The sequence below is a fragment of the Lontra canadensis genome, unplaced genomic scaffold (assembly GCF_010015895.1).
Source record: "Lontra canadensis isolate GAN:19392208 unplaced genomic scaffold, GSC_riverotter_1.0 scaffold46, whole genome shotgun sequence".
NCBI lineage: Eukaryota > Metazoa > Chordata > Mammalia > Carnivora > Mustelidae > Lontra > Lontra canadensis.
In genome coordinates this window covers 2,609,264-2,617,468 of record NW_022631040.1, presented here as the reverse complement: position 1 = coordinate 2,617,468, position 8,205 = coordinate 2,609,264, and the positions used below count along the sequence as shown (strand labels likewise).

Genomic DNA, 8,205 nt, shown 5'->3' with positions numbered 1-8,205 from the left:
CTTTCTTTCTTTCTTTCTTTCTTTCTTTCTTTCTTTCTTTCTTTCTTTCTTTCTTTCTTTTTTTTAAATTCTAATTCCTATTTATCTCTTTAGTCTCAGTTTCAGTATCTTCATCCCCATGAAACCTTCACAGGGCAGCTCCAGGCTTCACACAGAGCTAAGTAGCCCTCTGTGTTCCAGGAGCAAGCAGCCGTGTATGCATAATGTGGACATGATCGACTTAGGTCTTTCCCTCCCTCCACACAACATGCTCTTCTGGCACTAGGACTCTCTATTATTCATTTTTGTATAGCCAGCCTTTGACATAGTATATGCTCCCAAAGTAGCTCAATATGTAATTTCTTACATAGACCTAAAGTGAATCTTTTAGAAGACTCCCAGTATCTTCCAACAGGATCTTCAAATTTATTCACAGGATAACTTCAAAAGATGAAAATTTTCTCCCGCTGAGGATATTAAATAGAATATGCTGTATATTTTGAAGGCAGTGCCAAAGGCTGATTTTCAAGAATTTTGAATATGGATTACATTGTTAAAGTATACCCTAATATCTTCCCCAGATGACCAATTTGAAGAAGTAAACAACCATTTGGATGTATGTATGTTAAAAAAATAACAATTTTATGTTTTATCATTCATCTTTTTTTTTTATGGTTGTGCCAACATTCAAGTCTAAAAAAGCATGATTTGGAGTCTGTGGCAATGTAAGGCTGCAATGGAATGAGGCCAAACAGGGAGAAGGGAGTAATTTAAATTATTTAAAGATTTGTGAATTATGATCATAATAAAAACCATGAGTTTCCCTGGGGTTGTCATCAGAATCTAACATCCATTCAGCATTTTGTCTTTTGTTCTGTCTTACGTCCTTTTTCTTCCCCCACTGCTGGGTTTTGTGTGTGTGTGTGTGTGTGTGTGTGTGTGTCTTTATCTCCAACATTTGAGCAGGTGTGACATCTCCTACAGCATTTAGGAAGACATGGTTGTGTTTAAGAGGACAGACACAGCTGCAGCATCTTATTAAATGAACACTAAAAACGAGAATGTAAAAGATCCAACAAATTGTGTGTCATTAATTCTTGATGCCAATTCGAGGTAGGAGAATAAAAATCTTTACCTCCTACCAAGTGCACTGTGAAACTTCTCAAATTCATTTTGATCTGTGTTGCAGTAAATCACACAGGACCAAAAACTCTTATAAATTAAACAAAAGCATTACAGAGGATGGACTTAACAATAGGAGATATACTTAGTTTTCTTTTACATTTTATGGTAGTACATAAATTTGCTGGTAAGAGACCTAGTTCCCAATTATCTAAAGAAAAGAAGCAAAGGATATGTGGCTAAAGTAAAGTTCTTAAAAATCTATTTTCATGGATTTCTAGAAAGTCCTCACTGTTATGAGAAGATCCTGGTTGCTTTCTGAGGATTTGTGGGCTTCCAGGGTTCCTTCTGCAGCTCAGGATTCAGTGGGGGAGCTGCCCTGTTAAAGCCTAACTCTCTTGAGGTAAAACGAATGCACACTTTGAGTTGAGAAGACTAGGAGTGTTTGGTGGGTGTGTGTGTGTGTGTGTGTGTGTCTGTGAATTTCTGTTCATTTCTGTGGGGACAGATGAACTTGCCAAGGCTATTGCTATATGACACTAAGTGATTAGTAGAGGGAGAGAAAGTCATTTAACTGGTTATTTTCTATAAACCAAAGAGTCCTGATTTTTTTTTTTTTCCTCCTGAGCCTTTATCTGGTTGTATTGATTAGAGTTGTTACCTGAAGTTCTTGTACAAAATACCCATTGAATATCATGGAGTGTACAGAATCACTAGAGTGGGCACTAACGGGTGTCCTTAGTATAAGGAAAAATCCCTGGCCAGGCTTGGGCCAGATGGACCCTCTCACTGACACCAAGCCTGCTGGAGAGGTCCCGGTGACTCAGTTTCCTTAAACACAAACCTCATCGATTAAATTTTCAGAGGATTTTTTTTCCCCCTAATCTGTGTGATGTTCAATTCAGGGTCTTGAATAAGAACTCTTCTCCAATGAGAAGTCTAAGATGGAAACAGATTAATTGTGTCCCCAATTTAATCCAACAGTAAAAGGAAAGCACGTGTATATTAAGGGAAAGCCTGGCATTTCTTGGACTCAGTGGTTGTTGGCAGAGAGGAATGGAAGAGGCCCTGTAGCAGTTGATGAACAAAATCATCTCTTATTTTAAATGTAGGATGGCTATGAAACAAATTGTGCCGTACATGAATGGCCCCCCCCCCAACTGCAATACAATCTGGATGTTCTAACAAAATTTCTTGAGTTTATTTTGGGGATTAAGTACAGCAGCAATGCAAACCTGCAACCATAGTCTCGTGCCCAAACAGATCACATTTTGTGTTGAAATAGTACACAATAGGGAAATAAAGCTGAGTGAGTGGGATGAAATCCTTCCTTCAGAAAAATAATCTTTAACTTATTAAAGTTTTCAGACTCCTAGGTTTTTGATGAGCTTATATAAAATCTATGGGGGGAAAATTAGCAGCTTGAAATGCTGACGGCATTAAAAAACAGCGAGAAACACTTGATTCCTCAAAGACTCCTTCCCTCACCCCTCAAATAGTTTGATTTTTCCTATTTATCTCCTTTGTATTTTGATAGAAAAGAAGAGAACCCTTTGAGAGGACAATTTTGAGGTCTTAATCCATACTTCTTTCCAGTTTATCTTTTACATTCAAAATAAACACCTTTAAAAGAATCCTTTTTGGTACTAGAGAGCTAAATGCTAAGCTTAGGTATCAGCAGCTAATTAGCTTCTCCTCTAGGGGGGATTGTCAAAGAACTCATCTCCTGAATATTTATTGAAGGATTTATAGAGAATAAGCTATTTTCAGAAAACTGGTGGAGCCTTTTGAATATTTTTTACTGCCAGTCAGTCGAGTGGGAGAAGGAATATGCATTGGCCCATCACAGACCTGCCTCACAAACAATAAAATCCCGTGTCTGCACTGTTGTGTAGAACATGTCATGTCAAGCTCATGTTCAAGGTTGCTTTTCATTTCCATGTCTTAATGGACTTCCTCCTTTTGAAGAAGTTTCACAATATCCCCTGGGAGTCCTGTGCCAATTCTCATCTACTTGAGTCTCAAGATGGCTTTTGTCAGCTTGTTTGCTGTTCTTCTGTGCCATCTTGGCTACTCAGAGAGTATGTCTTGGGAAATACTCAAAATATAAGAATCTGGAGGCACCTGGGTGGCTCAGTTAAGCCTCTGCCTTCAGCTGAGGTCATGATCTCAGGGTCTTGGGATCAAGCCCTGCATCGGGGTCTCTGCTCAACAGGGAGTCTGCCTCTCCCTCTGTTCCCAACGTGTGCTTACTCTCTCTCTAAAAATAAATAAATAAAAAGTATAAGAATCTGTAATTCCGGCATGGTGAGACCATGTGGCCTGTTACAGACCTTGTGATTATGCAGCGTTTCCTCACACTGCACTCTGCCACCACCTCCGCCTTTGCCAAAGCCACTGCCAGGATCTTCATAGCCTCCTGCACACTCACGCTGCTGCTTTGCCAGCACACTTGCCACCTGACCAGAACAGCCACTTCTACCACTGCCGTCACAGTGTTTCCTGATGCCAGCTGCTTTCAGGAGTTATGTTGCCAATGCCATTCTCTTCTCACACAGAGGGACCATTTACTTTTTTTTTTTTTTTTTTAATTTCAGCTGAAATAGACAAATCAAAATCAATGTGAAAATCAAGTAAGAACATAATTGCTCCTTGGGGGTTCACATAGCTTTCTTAGCATACTTTTTCTTATCCTGATCTGGGAGCTGAGAGTTCAGAGGAACTTGAGATCTCATTTCCCATAATCCTCCTTGGGCTACCGTCATGCTCTCTCACCAGCTTCAGGAAAAAGAAGAGGAGGGCAGAGAATAGAGACCCAAAGGGATAACCTTACTATCAGCTGAGTTCAGTTACTCCCAAGTAAGCTCGAGATTGGAATTTACTGATGGGGAAAGCAGGTCCTTGGCAATCCTGTAGTTGAAGGTGCAGGGAAAGAAGCGTAAAAGGTTGGTACATTACTATGTCCAGCAGGGGATAAGGGACAAGATGTTCAGGCAAACCCAGTAATGCTTGGTGATTTTATTTTGGAAGAGAGGTGGGAAAATTTTGAAGTCAAGCCCAGGTTTCCAACTTATGAAATTGAGATCTCAACAGTAATAGAAAACCAGCAACAAGAGAAAGTTAGGAGGGTGTGAGTTTAAACCTCTTAATTTCTTGTTTTCCGTGGGATATAAAGGTAAATACATTGGGGAGGAAGCATGGAAATTTTAGGAGAGGCTGTGTTAATTATACAGATTTGGGGGGAAAAAGTGACAGCTATAACTGAATGAGCAAAACTCTCAATTTAGGGAGGAGAAAGTGATAAAATATGAGGAGAAAAGTAGGACTTAAATTTATGTGAAAGAAAGAAGAAAACATGGGCAGAAAAATAAGAATGACAGAGGTAAAGTTGAGACGGTAATGCCACAGAAATTTTTCTTGAAAGGGACCCTTTCAAGAAAGCAATGATTAGATCATGTGTGGACATCAAGAATAATGCTAGGATGAAAACTGTATTTGATAATTAGTGTCACATTTCTTAGAGTAAATTCATTAGAGCAGTGGACACAAATCCCCTATTACATTGAAGATCCAAGTTGATGGTGAGACAAGTAGTGTCCACCCATGTGTATTAGTCAGTTCTTTAAAATGTTTCATGGGATTTATCCTCAATCTTTTAAGATAATCACAGTTGTGCAAAGATATTGTAAACATCTTTGTAAACATCATTACAAACAATGCTGCAGTGAAGATTTTTCTCAATAGAGGACAGTTGGATACCTAGCTTAAATAACCAATACCAGAGATTTGGTTAAATACTCCCTACACTCAAGTAAAATAGAACCATTTTTAAAATGGTGATAGATTTCCTTTGACATGGAATATAGCTTGTCATGAATATTTGTATGTGAAACATAGATTTGGAGTATATGATCAATGTTTATTAAAATATGTATTTGTGAATACCTTTAAATAATATTGGTTATTACTGGTGGTGAGATAATTGGATTTTCTTTACCTTATTTCGCAATTTTTAAGTAAACATGGTTACTACTTTTGTAATAAAATGAGAATGGGTGTGAGAAAAGAACCCAGAGAGAGATTAGTGACTTTAAATGAATTCAAGATGGAGAGGGTTTTGGGGCTTCGGAATTGGCCTTAGAGTCTAGTCAAGAAGAAAAAGGAAGTGTGAGGGAGAAATACAAAGAATGAGATGAATAGCTTGATGAAGCAAGATTCTGAAAAATGAGCAAAGGGCAGGCTCAGACGTTTAATTCCACAAAGAAGGAAAAATTCTAAAATAAAAGGAATAAAAAACCCAGATAAATATATAAGAAACATTTTTATTTTGACATGGACAGATGACTGTGAGATGGACTGTTGAGACATTTTAAGATGAAGTTATGAGCTAATGGTAAGAGGATACATGTGGGAACTTGAAAGAAATGGACAAATTATGGAACACAGAATCTTAGTAGAGAAACTGTGTGTGTGTGTGTGTGTGTGTGTATGTGTGTGTGTGTGTGTGTAGGGGGGGAATGTGAACAGTGCCAGTATGGCTGCAGATGGACAGCCTGAATTTGCGGTGCAAAATTTTATTTTAATCCCTGTGTGTGTTAATAGAGTTAAAGGCAACCTTCTCCTATATATCTGCTTTAGAGTCCAGAAAAGTGAAGGAACACTTCTCATGAGTGATACCGAGCTGCTATTGATCCAAGCAGTGTTTGGGAATAAAAAAAAATTGCATGAAAAAACTAGCTGAAAGCATAGATACTGTTACTGAAGTACAGAAACTATCTGTGTCATTACAAATTACATTTTTAGGAGCATAAACAGATCAGTCCTGATGGGAGATATTTTATTAGGCCACTAAGTTCTTCATATTTTCTGCAGCTTTAAAAATCAGACTTGATTGACTGAGTTTTCTAGTCTTGCTTCCCACATACTTGCAATGTTTTTATTAGCTTGAATTGGGGGTGGCTTTGCCTTACGAATTTGGAAGAATTGATAGGAAGGTGTTTCTCCTGCCTCCATTATGGGATTCAGGTTAGGAACATCACTTAAGGCATTTTTGATATTTCTAAATTCGGTGGGAAAAATTAAGCTGATTTAAATATATCGATAGGCACTTAATCAGCTGTTGGTGCACATTTTCATTTCCTCTCCATTTATAATGCACAGAATTTTCTTAGAAGAAGTGCTGCATTGTAGAAGAGCTAAGACTGATAGTCTGAAGTCCATTCTGTGTTGTAAATGGAAAGGGGGCAGAGGAGGAAGCATGAAGATTAAAGAGAAGATGGAATGACGTTTTTCATCCTGTCAAATAACTTTATATTGGGCAGTACTGCAGGCTTGTAGGCTCAGCTTGAAAGTTCTTCAAATCAGAGGAGCCATTTAATATATAATAGAGAACTGTACCGGCAAGTCATTTATAAAAATGAAAACATTCCATATCTGCTTTTTCACAGAACACGTTTCTCACTTCTGAGACATGGCTGTTTTTGCTCAGATCAAGGAAATAGGAACTCGTGGAGCTCCACACTCAATACATTAAAAACATCAGAAATGAGTCAGTTTAGTTTGTTTTGATATATACATTTGGCTACAAACACGGAATGAAAAATGTATTTGTATCTGGCAGTCACTGATCCCTGATTACATATTCAGTTGATGAGATTAGATGCTAATTAAAAAGTCTAATCACTTTATACTGCAAGGACTTCTAGTTCCTGGCAACCATTTTGGGCTGAAAAGACAGTAAGTTTTTACACATTTCGCTCCCTTATTTTAATCAAACCCATTACTAAAGATGTTACAGTAACAATTCTTGTTTTAACTATGGTCATTTGATACTCAGAGTAAATTGACTTTCCCAAGTTCAAGAATGAATCTGAGTAACTAGGAAAGAACAAGCAGTTCCTTTCAGGGTGACCGTATGGCTGTCATCCCATCTTCTGCACCTTGCATTTTGTAGGACTAGACTTGTCTTAAGGGCATCAGTGAAAGAAAGAACAGGAGGCAGTCAGGTGCTACTCTAGGTGAGGATGCTGACTGTGGGGCTGTAGGGGGGCCCAGTTTCAGGGTCTGATCAAGCAAGTTACTTAGTTTCTCTTAAGGTCACTTTTTTTTTTTTTTTTCCTGTGGTAAAACAGGGTAATACAATAACACAATAACTTCCTTGGCTCAAGTTCTTTACTCTGTTTACGGCAATGTTAAAGCTTACAAGTACCATTTACCTCTCATTCTCCACAGCCCACCCCTCCTCTTGTACCTGTACCTACAAACACATAGAAGTCTTTATAAGAAGCTGTTAGGAAAAATAGCTGGTATGATTGTAGAACAACTGCTATTAAATGGCCATGTCTTTGGTTGAGGGCCATTTTAAGGCATTGAGTGAATTTAATCTTTCCTTAACATCAGGACCACTAGACAACATTTTTCTCCCCCATTAGAAAAGCCCTGTTGGCGGTGGCTGTGGCTTACCCAGAAGCGTTGTAAATGCAAGCTCTGTGGTCAGTGGAATTGATTCTGAAAATACAATTCTTGTACTAAATGTTCTTTCAGCTTGTTTTATAAATTTACTTGCTTAGAATAGGAAAACAACATTTTTTTGTTGTTTATTTACATGATCTCTCCTATCTCTGCATTTATGCTTGTTTTTTATTTACATGATCTCTCCTATCTCTGCATTATTCTTGAAAAATACCTTTTTTCCTCGGAGAAAGGGCATCAAATATTTCTTAATCAAAAGATTCATTCCTTCAACATCTCTATAATAACTGTTCTGTGAGGCACGTGTTAGACACGAAAATTTAAGATTTCAATGGCAAGTCAGATGTGTAAACAAGAGGTGACTCTGCCTGATACTGATAGCCATAATGTACCGGGGAAGGGGTTGTTTAAACTGAGGCGTATATTGAATGACTCTGAGGAGTCTGAGCTGGGTTTATGGATGAGTTGACAGTTGGCTGAATTAAAAAGTGAACAAAATTTAGTCAGAAGTAGTGTGAGAATCGTTTCCAAAAGGGTATAGTTTTTAAAAAGAGTGTGATATATTCAGTAATGCCAAATAATTCTCTGTGATAGCTATATAGGAGGAAATGAGATTACTGAACTGGATAGGAG

At 38.0% G+C, this 8,205-nt stretch overlaps 1 long non-coding RNA gene across 1 annotated transcript in view; it reads left to right on the top strand.

Moving 5' to 3' along the window:
* The window catches only part of LOC116876600, a 134,919-nt gene extending 128,234 nt beyond the window's left edge, over positions 1-6,685 (top strand). Inside the window, exon 3 of the long non-coding RNA XR_004384428.1 lies at positions 6,549-6,685. This is a non-coding gene — a long non-coding RNA (uncharacterized LOC116876600). The remainder of the gene's footprint in view (positions 1-6,548) is intronic.
* The last annotated feature ends 1,520 nt before the right edge of the window (positions 6,686-8,205 follow it).